A 14,703-nucleotide genomic window follows, 5' to 3' on the forward strand; every position below is an offset into this window, starting at 1 on the left:
ACCTGGCTGCTGGTGTTCTGGGACAGGTAAAAGGATTTCTGCACTGGACCTCCTTGATCACTTTTGTCTGGTGCCTCATTGGGACCTCTAGTATGATTGGTGTCCCAGACTTTTGAGTCCGATCGTCTGGGACTGAAGAGCCAGCCATGATTGACATGAGACCAGCACTTTGCAATACAGGGATGATTGATGCCGGTCAGTTGGAGCTAAGAAATTACTGGTGATTAAGAAGAGATCATCAGGGTGGTGGGGCATGGCGCGGGGAGTGCTCAGGGGGACTGTTGGTGGATGGCATTTTGGGCTATAGGGAGGATCTCAGCTTAGGCTCCTAGCAACACTTGATAGTAGCCTGATCTGGCTGTCTCCTGTGACCAGATTGGTGCCTGGTCCAATTGTCATCAGAGAGGCATCATCCAGCAATTGATGGAGGCAGACGCAAAGACCCACGGCTAAACATTAGGCAGAGTTCAGGAATCCTAGAGAGAAGGAGAAGAAGGAGAAAGAAGGAGTGTAGGAGCCAGAGGCCACACCATGGAAAGCTCACAGAATCTGGGCTCATAGGAGTTCATGGAGACTGAACTGACAATCAGGGAGTGTGCATGAGGTTGACCTAAGCACTCTGCATATATGTTACACTTGTATAGCCTGGTCCTCTTATGGGACTCCTAATGGTGGGAACAGGGGCTGTTTTCAACTCTTTTACTGGCTTTTGGAACAATTCTCCTCATACTGGGTCACCTTGCCCAGCCTTAATGCATAGGGCAAGTGCTTAATATTCCTGCAACTTGATATGCGTGTTTTGTTGATAACCCTGGGAGACCTGCCCTTTCCTGGATGATGACAGAAGATGAGGGGACTGGAGGATGGGAGGGGGGAATAGGGAAGAGGGACTGGGAAGGGGGGATGAGGGGGAGCTGTGGCCAAAATGTAAAAAAAAAAATAGAGGAATTAAAAAAGTAAATAATAGTGAACAAGTAAAGCTGTGGACAGTGGCTGTTCAACTCAAAGGAAAAATAGAGACTGGCATCTGCGAGTGAAATCTGGGGAGTGTTTCCTGAGGTTGTACCTCATGCTGGAAGCCTAACTTGGTAATGTTAGAGTCACCCAGCTGGTACTGGTTTTGAAGGCATGAAGGGGTCATGGAAAGCAGCTGAGACCTGGCACTGTGGGAGGCCAGGAGAGGCCCAGTTGCAGCAGAAGACCCCAGCATCTTGGAGATGCCAGGACCATGGGACGACCACCAAGAACAGCAGCAGCAGTGGAGTGGAGCCAGCCAGAGCCTAGAGGACAAGACAAGCCATGCGTGCTGCAGAGGGCAGAACTGGCGAAGGGACCGAAACCCCTGGGGAGCCCAGAAGAGGGTGAGTGCATCCCAGACAATTGGGCATTGAGTTCTTTACAGTGTTGGAGTTTGCTTTTGTTTTGTTCGGATGGTTGACTGTGCCCCAGTTCTTCCCTCCTGAAGAAAAGCTTAGCTGAATTTTTGTCTCTGATAGAAGCCCACAGCTGAAAGGCTTTGAACATAGAGATTTTGTATTTTTAAAGGGAACAGATATTATAAAGAGACTGGAGTTTTCATGTGTTTTAATTTGTAAAGATTGGGACTTTTAAGGTTATTTGTGTTTTAAATGTGAGATCTCAGGAATGAATGAGAAAGGAAGGGTTGTGACTTAATGGTGATGTGTTTGTGTGTCAAGTTGACAAGGGGGCAATTGTTCTGGATAGTTTTATGTCAACTTGACACAAGCTATACTCATCCGAGAGGAGGGAGCCTCAATTAAGGAAATGCCTCCATAAGATCCAGCTGTAGACAAACCTGGAGTGCATTTTCTTAATTAGTCATTGGAGGGCGCGAGACCCTGATGCGGGATCCCCTCTGTGTGCTGTGAGTTATGTTTTGTTGTCATTGGTTAATAAATAAGCTGTTAGTGTTCTTAACTTTGAGCCATCTTTTCAGCTCCAAACCCAGGCTTGTTTACCCCCAGCTTTACTGTTGTGATTTAGCAAAAATTTTTTTTACTGAAGTGTCCAATAGATGTCTTGATAGATATTTATCATGATCAGATGATTGTCACGCCCACTGTGATGGTTAACATAGATGGTCGATTTGACAGCTAGAATCTCCTAGGAGACCAGCCTCTGGGCATGCCTGAGAGTTGTTATTTAGATAGGTTGATTAGATTGAGGTTGGCTGGCTTGCTCTCAGTGTGGGTGGTACTGTACTGGGGCCTTCAGGTCTGGACTGCATAAAGAGAAGGACAGCTAAGCACCAGCGTCCATAGGTCTCTGCTTCCTGACTGCGGGTCACAGCTAGTACTGCTGTAACTTCTCTGCCACGATGGGCTGTACCCTCCAACTCTAAGCCAAAATAGCTGTCTCCCTTAAGCTGTTTATCACAACAACAAGATATGCAACTAATCCTTCCCACCCTTCCCCGTGGCTGAAGCTCTTCTGTCAATCTCAGGCATGAAGATTACGACTTTGTTTATACTTCTTAAAGGAGACGTAAACGCTGACAGCGGCTTAGGTACAAGAACCTCTTCCTCTGGCTGTCGTCAGTCTTTCTACAGTGAGTGGCCCACCTGGGCTTTGGACCTTATCATTTAGCAGAGGACAGTGGCCTTGTTCAATACTCATTCTTTTACTGTGTCCTTATCCTGGAGTCTTGCTTCTTGCCAGTAGGTGGCAAGAGAGGCCTGGGAAAAACAACACGAACGAGAGGATTAATGAAGTCAGTTTATATTTTGTAGGACTGCCTCCCAGAGTGAGGCAGGGCCTCAAGGAAGTCTTTGATGGAAGCAAAGGTTTTCCCTGTAGACTTGCCTCAGGCTGGATAGAGGGCCATCTTTGAACTATTGTTTTTTTTAAGTTGCAATGTATATTTATCTATGTATAGCACATAGACACGTTCACATGCCTTCACAACTTACCACAAAGGTTTGTTAGCTCTTCTTGCATGCCAAAGTCTTCAGATACCCTATTCACACCACGGGGGTTTCAGAGCGACCAACATATAACCATGGAAGAGTTGATTGAACCCAAGCAAGAAGCCAGGATTTAGGACAGAGCCAAAGTATTGACAAACAACAAGTAGCTACTGAGGTCAGAAGTAAAAAGATTAAAGTTAGCTCAGGAAGCCAATAAAGGCAGGTGATTGGTTTCAGATATATGGCTGGGCTGGGAAGCAAGGAGTGTAACTCTGGTTGTTACGGGTACCAGTGGCCCCATAACCAGTTCAGCTTTGGGCCTGCAAGTCTGTTCTTGGCATCTTTGCGTATTGAAGAGCCTATGGGTGTAGACGTTGGAGGCAGATAGATCTAGGCATGAGTTTCAGCTCCGTGAACTCTAAGAACTATGGTTCCCGCACATGACATAACATTTCTGAGCCTTGGATGCTCATCTTCCAAATGTGGCTACCACAGTTAGCTCAAGGGTTGCTGTCAAAATTAAAATATCAGAGTTGCTTAACAAATAATATCTTTTAAGTAACCACTCACGTAATAATGAATAATACAAAGGGAAAAGGCCAAGGAAAGACATCTCACAAATATAATCTTTGGTCACAAGAGAAATAGTCTTAATAAATGAACATTATACTTATGAGGCATCTCATAACAATGACGGGGCAGGTATCTCATAAGTTTAATCTATAGCTCTATGTGGGAAAACAGTGCTCACAGTGTTTTATCTACCCTAGGGGAGGTGAGTGCCATCAACCCATGTACAACATGATACATTTTTGTTTGTGGTGGGCGGAAATTTGCTGAGTCTATCTTAGTGGCATAGCAGGTACATGGTCTAAATTAATGAATGCAAAGGTCCCAAGTGCACAATAGCTTAAAAGTGGAAAAAAGACCGTGGCTTAGCATGTGTGGTTGTATGTGTGTGTATATAACCATTCTTTGATAGTTACTATTAATACCCATTTTTTTTCTATTCTAGTAGTCACAATACATGTTCTAGCCCAGATACATCTAACTTTATTTAGGAAGAAAATAGAGAAAAACATCAAAATCTTTTCTGGGTATACTTTCAAACAAAACAAGGAAGCCACAGCAGGGAGAGCAGACACAAGGGAAAGAGACAGTACTCCCTTCTTGGCTCTCTTCCCAGACCTTCCATTCAGAGATGCATGGTGTCATCTCTCCTGCCCACACACGAGGATGAGCTGTCGGAAAGTCGGGATGGCTCAGTGAACAGAATTCATTTCGTGTCTTGACCAACCCTTAGGTCATTACATATGGAGATTATGCTTTTAAAAATCTCACCCCTCTAATTCTGTTGTGCTACAAGTTATTAGTGCCCTTCAATGAGGAGCAGACAGTGATGGGCAACTGATCAGTGAACACACTTAGGGGGTCCCCTATTTCCCTCCTCTAAATTTTGTGTTGGAGCTTTGTTGGCAGAACAGGCAGTCACAAGTGAGGCTGAGACAGTGTTTTACCCTCAGTATGGAGCAGTTATGCCCCACAGAAGGAACCTTCATCACAGACACAAGATGCTCCTAATGCAAGACAAAACATTATGAGCTCTGACTATAGGAACGCAGGAAGACAAAAAGCGTGCAGGAGAATCCAAGTTTTCCTGAATGGTAGCTTTACTTTTTAAGACAAAGTCTTGTGTACTTCAAGGTGGTCTTTAACTAATTGTGTGGCTGATAATGGCCTTGAACTCCTAATCTTCCTGCTTCGACTCCCAAGTTACCAGGATTACAGGCAAACGTCACCATAACCAGCTCCTGAATAGTAAGTCTTAAAACCATCATATCATTCAATATATGTCAGTGGGGGTTTTTATTTATACAAAGGCCAGCTCTCTCAGTAAAAACACACATTTTTTACATTGCCTATTTACTTACAAAATGTGACCATATCGAACCACTTCTCTGGAAATGTCACTTCCCATCAGCTTGGAGTTTGAAAAGCAAGCCGGCGATCGCTGATTTGATGTAAGAGAAGGCTGCAGAGGATTTATGAGGGCGACATTTCCTTTGTTCTTTGGATCAAAAACCCAAATGTCAAAATTTTGATAAACTAGAACATTCTTGGCTGGCTGTTCCAACCTCTGACACAGAGTCCCCCGCAGCCTAGAACTACTTGCTTGGTGGCACTGGTGCCAAGTTTTCTTCCTCTGACTACCCTTTCTTTCCCGGGTCACTATGACTGCAACAGCAAACTGTTTATAAAAATATTTATCCCATTTTCCATTTACTTAATGTCATTGACTGCAAATGGAGCAACTCAGGAAAAATAGCACTGACTTGTGCTTGTCCAGTGTGTTGATTATATTTTGGCATCGTTGAGGCTGTATGATTGATAGGATGTCTAAGATTTAAGATAGGATGTTAAGATTTTTGGTATACAAAAATGAGAGCTTCTTCTTGTAAGGAACGCAATGCCCCCAGCAGGGGATCCTCCATTCTCTAAGTCCTTCCTCCCCCATGATTCTGTTTGTAACAGCCTACGGCATCTAATAATAAATATTAATAAATAACCTAGTTACCGAAATGCACTTTGGACAAATGACTATGAAACAAGAGCCTGAAAGTTAGCCAACTCTGGAAGCCCTTGGCTATATAGTCCGCTCAGAAAAGTCTATGATTTTCATGAAAATGTCAACATTACAAGACTTTATTCTTCCCAAATATCCTTCAGTTCTAAGTGTTCTTTCTCAGGAGGCAGTGGGATTTTCCATCTAATGTTACTTTCCCATGAAAACTGCTGGAAGAAGCAGTGGTACTTAGGTTTGGCTTTGAGTGTTCTCCCTTCTCTGTATACAAATGTTTGGTAATTGCTTTCCGGGTATCCTCTGGTTTGGTAATGAGGGTTTACATCTGAGCATCCTTATTGGAAGTCTGTCATGGATTCTTTTCTCGCAGAGAGGGCTGATTCAGTCTCACTTCCCTTGACAGATTTTATTTGCTCATCAGAGAGAGGGTCAGAGAAGCCATTCTGAATGCTGGCTGATTCTGAACACTCATGAAATTACTCTTATTTGGATTAAAATGGCTCCTTGATTTCAGCCATATTTATCTTCTGTGTTGGTCAGGGTAGGATTGAAGTTATACAATTTTGCTGCCTGGGGAACTAAGGTTTGTGCCTGTCCACTCTCCTCCTCCTCCTCCTCCTCCTCCTCCTCCTCCTCCTCCTCCTCCTCCTCCTCCTCCTCCTCCTCCTCCTCCTCCTCCTCCTCCTCCTTATTCTTCCCAAACATCCTTCAGTTCTAAGGAACTCTGCCTCCTTTGTGCATAGGAATGGCAAACTGACGGGCAAGAGAGTGTTGTGGGGAGAAAATCGGTGCGAGGGGAACCTGGTAAATGGAAAGCAGTGCAGCCAAGTGGAGTCTTCCCTCTTATAACTTATCATGCCTCCCCTCATGGACCTGGCTGAACTCATTCTGATTTAGAAAGGGACTCGAAACATTCTGAGTGACTCCAACCTTCTAAGAGCTGTAGGAATCCTTTCACCAAACAAACTAACTGATTCTTGGCTCAGGGAGCTGTTCTGGTTTCTGGAAAACTTAGTATGCTAAATGTCATTAAAAAAAAAAAAAGAGCCAGTCTAACCAGGATTGTTCCTGTATGGGATTGTCTCCAGTATTAGAACTGGGTAAAAGTTCATATTCTAGATATAGAGTGATCACTTTAATTGATTTTTTTGTTGATTATGAAGTCCAATTATCAAATTTAGAGACAGATGATGGACATAGTTCATAGCTTTAAAACTTGCATTACAATGCCCCCAGGTATGACAGGAACATAATTACTGGGATAGAGCCATAAGGACAATTAATCCTATTTCTTGCCTCAGTGCTTGCTTAGATTTGAAAAAGTTGCCAAATGTCCCTTTTAGTCTCTACACTGTCATTTCCGTCACGGCATATGCATCCTTCTGATCCTCCTTTCCCACTCCTATACCGAGTTGCTAAGCCAAGAGAAGCAGAAAGAAGTTTTAAAGCAGCAAGGTGCTCCCACTAAGAAGAACCTGAGCCCATGACTGGGCCATAATCTGCATAAATTAAAGACCAAATCGCATATTTCAGAGTGAAAATATCTAGTGTGTAGAAGAACATATATAACCTTGTGGTGACTTCTTCTTGTGGTTTGTGTACCTGAGCTACTGGGTGCATTCTCTCATCTCCGCCATCTTGGAAAAGTTAGGATAGGCAGGGAACATCCTACCAATGTTTTCTGACAATGACATCTGTGGCATGTGCTCGCCATCTAATGATCATCCTGCTGAGAACAGTTCATGGTTTGATCTTCAAGCCATGACCCCTGCTTTGGACCGGTGGCTCCCAGCCACTTGGCTGAGACCAGGATCATGGATGGGTACAGTATATCTCATCAGACACCAGGAAGACCAATGTCTCTGAAGAGCCTGGCCTTGTGGGTTTGGTTTCCATCCAGCAATGCAGTTCAAGAAACGTTAGAATAATTTGTACTGAAATTCAAAACATTGCTGGAGCATGGAGACACTTCTGCATAGAAAAGTTGATGGACACTTTAAACATCAGACGCAAGCAGAATTTATGATGACAACTCTAGGTAGCAAACAAGACTTACTGGAACTCCCATCGGCCAAGACTTATATAGTGACTTGCTTTTTCAAAAATCTTATATAAATCGCCTTCCAAGGTGAAGGATGTAACACAGTAAAAGACTGTATTCTTTGATGCTTGGATGAAAATATAAAACAAGCCAAATAAGTAAAGAAATTTCAGTCTGTTTCTAGATATAGGTCATTTCCATCACCAATGGAAAAGACCAGATATTGGTCTTTCAACTTTTGTAATTTTCTCAATTTTGGTAGCTGACCAAGAACTGCATGCCTCGTGCTTCATGGACTACCAGAACATTGCTGCCTGGAGTGTTGACTTAGTGTTTTCTTCCACTGAGAGGAAGGAGATAAAGGATAAGACAGGAGATAGAGAATTTTATCAGAATGGATTTTGATTTTGAATAAAGCAAAACATGCAATGGGGTGTGGTAAGACAGAACTGTTGTCCCAGGACTCCAGCCCAGGGGTATGGGAGACTGAGGAAAGAGTTTGAGGCCAACTTGGTCTATAAAGCAAATTCCAGGGCAGTCAGTGAAAGACCCTGTGTGAAACAAGGAAACAACCCCACACCCTCCATAACCAATTTAGCTTCCATGGGAAAATACAGAAACCATTCTGAAAGGATTCAGTTCCCCGAGCATTTCCCTCTGCTGCCACTCTTAGGAGGAGGCCATCCTCCGTGGAGATTCTGGGTCCTGGGTGGAATAAATTAGCATGGGAGTATATGTTGATTTAAGCTGTTTCCAGTCTTAAAGCTCAGGGAGATCAGGGACAACGTGACTTGATGCCGAGTAACTTGCATGCTAGGTGAGTGGGTTAGGAAACTCGTCTTCTCATGCTGGAAGGAGGTTGCCCATTTGCAGGGTAGAAAGCTCTACTTGGGTGCTGAGTAAGGAAAGAAGTCCGTGCAACCTCTGAGCACAATGAAGCTGCAATTTAGTGTCGAGAGGAAACCATGGGTGGTGAAAAGCACTCTGGAAGAAAGTGCCAGATCAGTGACAGACTAGGTGACCCGATGGTGTTTGTTTAGCGATCTTTGTTAACTATCAGTGAGTGTAGAATATGGCTGTCAGTAAAGTATGGTTCTTTCATACACTGAGTCCAAGAGAGGAAGATCTGGTAGGAGGGACAAAGGGACATGGAGTTGGTTAATGGAGAATGTGGGAACCCAGCCACAGGAAACACATTACATAAAATCTGCATATTTAGCCTTTCAGCATAGGTAAAGCCCAGGAAAGTCCATGACACCTACATTAAGGTACATGTATATATCACTTATTATTTTTTAAGACTGTAACTTTCTGCTTAGTTTAGACTGGACATGAGCTTGCTATATCTCAGGCTAGCCTCATCATCCCCCATCCCTGCTCCATAAGAAGTTCAAACTGTTTACTTCTCATATGTACTGAGCCTTTACAGAAGCTGTTCTCCCTTTGTTCTCGGGATAAGACAACCATGACAACCATGAGAGGAAGGTTTCATTTGCCCTGCTTTATAGATGATAAAGTCAGACTGAGTTTAAAGGTCACAAAATTGGTGGCTTTGGACAGTTCCCCACTCTCTCATTTTACCTAGCCTGCAGGCCAGCCAATAAAAACAGAGAAGGGTCTCCTACGCTCCATCTAGTCAGGGCCTGGGTAGCCTCGTAGCTGGCATCAAGATCTTTTTCAACAACGCTCTTGGAGGACACTTCCTAGTTTCAGCTGTGAAGTTCCTAAGAAAATGCTCTCTAAAAATAGAGCCAGCTCTCCAGAGAAGCTACTGTTAAACCTTTATTTGAATTCCAAATGCATCTTGTCTATTAGTACGTCTATTAGCCCATTTGCTTCAGGGGAACAAGCCTTTATATATGCTGTGCTGGGCATTTTATTCAGAATCATCTTGCTTTTGAAGATAATTGCTAAGTGGTCTGTATTAATTTAGTCACTATTCTTTCAAAGGTTCCCCCCCCCCACTGTTTTAACATAAAAACATTATCCTGAAACTACTAAACTTTCATTCAAACTTTTTTGAGATAGAGTTTCTGTGTAGCTTTGGAGCCTGTCCTGGAACAAGCTCTTGTAGACCAGGCTGGCCTCGAATTCACAGAGATCTGCCTGCCTCTGCCTCCTAAGTGCTGGGATTAAAGGCATGGGCCACCACTGCTTGGCTCAGTTTTTTTTTTTTAACTTGCCACATTTTTATGCCTTGTGTTAGAGAGGACATTTTGTGAGACAGGCATGTGTTTCCCTGTCTCATCTGATCCTAAAAGACTTTGTGGTATTTGTTTTTTATTTATTTATTTTTTTATTTTTCGAGACAGGGTTTCTCTGTGGTTTTGGAGCCTGTCCTGGAACAAGCTCTTGTAGACCAGGCTGGTCTCAAACTCACAGAGATCCACCTGCCTCTGCCTCCCAAGTGCTGGGATTAAAAACACCCGCCCAGGCTTCTGGATTCAGGAAGTGAAGAATAAGGTTCAGGAATGCAGAACAACTATCCCAGAGGACGCTATGCTTAGGCAAATGGGGAGATCCCATGTAGTGGGGGATACGGAGGAAGTATCTCAAAGCTTGGGTCATCTGCATAGACTTTCTCATTTTGCTAAAAGTATTGCCAGTTTTTTTTAGGCCCATTTAGAAACCTAGCCTGAAATTCCTGCTTTAGGTCAAAAGAATTTGAATAGTCAACGCTTGTTGTGGAATATTAGTTGAAGATGTGTGACGTTCCTTTATGCTATGGAGTATTTGTTTAATGATGCAAAAATGTGTTGCATTCTTTTATGTTGCTTTTGTTTAGCTTGGCAAAGCAGTATTACTTTGCTTGTCTAAAATACCTGATTGGTTTCATAAAGAATGGAACAGCCAATAGCTAGGCAGGAAAGAGAAACAGGTGGGGCTGGTGGGCAGAAAGAATACACAGGAGAAGAAATCTAAGGAAGAGAGCAAGGATCGAGAAAAGGAGAAGAGAAGAACGCTAGGGGTCAGCCACTTAGCCACACAGCCAGCCACAGAGTAAGAAGGAAAGATATATATAATAAAGAAAGGCAAAAGCCCAGAGGCAAAAGGGTAACGGGATAATTTAAGTTAGAAAAGCTGACTAGAAACAAGCTAAGCTAAGGCCAAGCCTTCATAAGTAAGACCAAGTCTCAGTATATTTATTTGAGGAGCGGAGGTGGGCCCCCAAAAAGTTTAAAAAAAAAAGAAAAAAGAAGAAAGGAAGAAAACTAACTGCAAACGTTGGAGTTGGTTTGTGCAAGACACATCCAGCCATCCAGTTGTGAGGTCTGCTTGTTTGGTGACATGTTGGATCCCTCCTAGGCTGGGTCCTCTGCTGCCGCTGTTGTGTCTCTCTTGGGCTTCAGGGTCTTCTTTTGCTTCTGACCCTCTGAGTTTACCAGGAGGTCATAACTGGTCATAACTAAATGGTGACCTCCTGGGTACAATTATGTTTACTTCAGGTGCCTTTGATTCAAACAGCCCTGTCACAAGGGTAAACAGCTTTATAGATAGACACCAATTCCCCCTCAGTGGTACAGTGTCACAACCAACTTCCGCCTTGGCCTTTAAGAAGGCTTCCTTCTGGTGGATGTGATAACCAGAAAGCGCTCCTACCTAGTGATTTGTTTTTCTTTTCATCAGTCTGGAGCCCAAATCTATCTGCTCTTCCAGCAGAGAAAGCATGTGTCCTCATGAGGACTGTAAGCTTGACATGAATCTGAGCTGCTTGGGTCGGTGCTGTGTACCGACCTTCTGCTATGCTGACTGGACTGGAAAGAAGAAGCAGAGATGGTCTGAGTCCTTAATGGCCCAAAGAAGAGAGACAAAAGGCATGGCATCTGGTGGCTGGCCATTCTAGCTTGAAGTCCTGCTCTTTGTATTTGTGTGACCCGGGGCAATTTATTTGATCTTTTTGAGACTCAATTTCCTAAATTGTGTTGTGGGAAGACTATTAGGGTCCTGTAAGGTTATTGTGAAAATTAAATGACAATGTGAAAATCAAATGTTTTACCTAATAACCTGGGTGTGAGTAGGACATTGTTAGTGTGATGAACCAGAGCCTGGCTTCCAGTGCCCCTGTGCGAACCCCACTAGTTGGAGCTCAGAAGCCTTGCTTAGAGCAAGTAGGGCTCCCCTTCAAGCTGAACTGATGCTTTTTATCTATTTTGCTCCTTGACTGTTGTTTCCTCCTCTGTTATGTTCCCTGGTGCAGGATAGGAAAGCATACGTGCATTTCAGTTTCCCCTCCTGTGTGTGGTTAAGCTTGAGCATTATAGAGAAGAGAATGGATGCGATTATTTCTGTTCTATGGCCTGATTTACTTTAACCCCAGAGATGTAGTACTATGTTTTTACATAGGCGCTCTCCCCAGTGCCCACTGAGTTTCGGGAGCTTTCTGTCAGGGGAAAGCAAATTCCAATCTAGTTGTCCAGCAGGGCTCTCTGGAAGTAGTGATTTGGAAAATGACTTTTCTTTGACATGATTCGTCCCTTGCTTTAGAGAGTGATCTCCATTGCGAAGGAGCCTGGGAAACCCCCAAGCTGGGTTATCTCAGTTGAGGGTGATCTGTAATGAACATGTTCTACTTTGAATAAGCCTCATGCAACATTCCAGGAGGTAAGATACTTGAAATCTATCTCTTCTTATGAGCTTGTTGTTTAGTGATAGAAAAATGAGCAACTGTGCTGTAAAATCAAAGTTAAACTTTAAGAATCTAAAATGAAGCTGGGTGGCGGTGGCTATACTTTTAATCCCAGTACTTGGTAGATAGAGGCAGGTTGATCACTGGGAGTTGAGGTCAACCTGGTCTACAAAGTGAGTTCTAGGACAACCAGGACTGTAATACCGAGAAATCCTGTCTCAAAAATAAAAACAATCAAACAAACAAAAAATAAAACAACCAACAAAAAACAAAAAGATCAACCAACCCAACAAGAAAAGAATCTAAACTGAGTATCCACAGCCTTCCATTTTGGTTACTCAACAGTCCTTTACCTTCATTTATTTTATTTCCCTTTGCTTTTATACTTCTAAAGAGTTTGACAAAGTGACATCTTTGTGTGTAAGGTGTTGTGAATTTTGTTACTTCCACTTCTTGAGAAGGTCCAGTTTTCTGTAAAACAGCAAACTTCATTGACTTGGCCCTTCACCCCCCCAGTGGTCTGGGGTCAGCTTTTCTTGCTGGGAGGCTTCAGCAGAAGGAAAAGGACTCCTTCCCATGGTCAGCTTTCCTGACTGGAGACAGGGAGGATTTGACCCCGGACATAAAGGTCCCATTCCTGTATGTCCCTGTTCCTGTAAGTTCAGTAATGGACTCCGCTGGATCCACTAGGGTCTCTGGCCCTGGAACACAATAAGAGGCTTTAAAACAGACTAAAGGGAGGAGTTAACATTGCCCCAAGGAGACCTTGAGTCAAGGCTCCTTCCTTTCCCCACACTGTCTTTCATGTTTGAGGACGATCTCAAGGCCCTTCCCCTTGACTATCTTCAGCACTGTACGCGTCTCTCACCGGATAGAGCGTCCTTCACATTTTCTTGGGTTATTATTGGCAAAGCTGCAGCTTGTTAGCCTTACTCTGAATGCCACTCAGGTGTTTAAGGAAAAACAAGTCAAGTACTTAGAAACCACTGCTAACCAGTCTGCTCTAGATCTGCCTGCCAGGCAGAAGTGCCTTTGGGGACTGTCTATATGGTTAACTCTAGAAAAGGAGGGGGCATGGTTCCCAGCTTCTAGCTATGACCAGTGACTCCCCTTACCCTCTCTGTTCAAGCTCTGCACATCCATCACGTCTGTCACCAGGGCACTGCACCCCTCATTCTTCAGTGGTTGGTAATAGGAAAGACTGAGATGACACCAGTAGAGGCCAATGGGCCCAGGAGGAGAGAGCCAGGTTCCAGAGTTCACGGTGACCTGCTGTAGACGGGTGAGCTTATGTTGTCAAGCTCCAGTTAAACTGGATGTAGGAACAGACTCATCATTTGGTGGCCTTTGGTCCTGTGTGACCTGGGTCCAGATTAGCTCAGGGTTACCCAGGAGCCCATCAGTGTGGTTTTCTCATGCAGTTTTATCACCTCCCTTTTATTTATTTTTTAATAGTGTTTCTACTCATTCAAATGCTTCAATATTTTTCCGTGGTTCCTTCTGCTACAGTCTTTGGCCTTCTCTCTCACTTTTTTTCTGATGGTTCTTGCTGGGTACCTTACCTTTTTTTTACCCTACCCACCATAGGCCTTTAGCTCAGTCACCATGGGGGAAGGCCACCTCTTTCTTTTCTTTTCTTTTTTTTTTTTGTTTCGAGACAAAGTTTCTCTGTAGCTTTGGTGCCTGTCCTGGAACTAACTCTTATAGACCAGGCTGGACTCACAGAACACACAGAGATCTGCCTACCTCTGCCTCCCGAGTGCTGGGATTAAAGGTGTGTGCCACCACTGCCCAGCAGGAAGTCCACCTCTTTTATGCCCTAGCACCACACACATTTTTCTTCTTGTCATATAGAGTACTTGATTCTTCTTCTTTTATTTGGTTATTTGTGTTTGTAATGAAGCCAAAGACAGTGTCAGTTTTCACCACAGAGAGAGAAAGAGACAGGGGTGGTGGTGGTGGCACACAGGATGCATTCAACAGCATCTTGTGAATTTTAATGGGCCAATAGGAAGAAGGGATGGCGACAGCACTTTTGGTGTGGAGAGATTATGCTGCATCTTATGACTTAGCACTCATTCTCATGGCACAGCTGCCTGTGGTCACCTCTGTGCTGGTCAGGACTTTTTTTTTTTGAAATAGCTTTGATGCTGGTTGGTAAATCTAGGAAAGATTATACTGTAGAGAGAAAATACATTAACTTTAAAACCTTATGGCTAAGATAGTCTTGTAGCCGTCCCTATGAACTTCTTGTGAGACTTGTTAGTTTAAAAGCTTTACAGATGTAAGGAAGTTGGGAAAGTAAAAGCATATAGTTTTCAAATTTCAGATAGGAAGACTCCAAGAGGGTGGACTTTGACTCCAGGTCCATTTCATCTCTGAAGAGAGATGTGGCAAATGACCCAGGTCATAGAACCAGGCCCTAAACCCAAGGACCTCATCTCTTCAAGGTCTGCATAACTCTTTCTTCTTTAGGGACTTAATTTTTTTTTTTTTTTAAAGCAAGACACCCTTTCTTCCTCCCTGT

The 14,703-nt window shown here is 43.6% G+C and overlaps 1 long non-coding RNA gene across 1 annotated transcript; it reads left to right on the top strand.

Annotated features, from left to right (window-relative positions):
• Positions 1 to 938: 938 nt before the first annotated feature.
• LOC126506022 (uncharacterized) lies at positions 939 to 13,677 on the top strand. The gene is made up of 3 exons (XR_007593061.1): positions 939 to 1,361; positions 12,035 to 12,151; positions 13,306 to 13,677. It is a non-coding gene; the product is annotated as an uncharacterized lncRNA (long non-coding RNA).
• Positions 13,678 to 14,703: the final 1,026 nt, after the last annotated feature.

The sequence above is a fragment of the Alexandromys fortis genome, unplaced genomic scaffold (genome assembly GCF_014885135.2).
Source record: "Alexandromys fortis isolate MF-2015 unplaced genomic scaffold, M_Fortis_MF-2015_v1.1 scaffold_60, whole genome shotgun sequence".
NCBI lineage: Eukaryota > Metazoa > Chordata > Mammalia > Rodentia > Cricetidae > Alexandromys > Alexandromys fortis.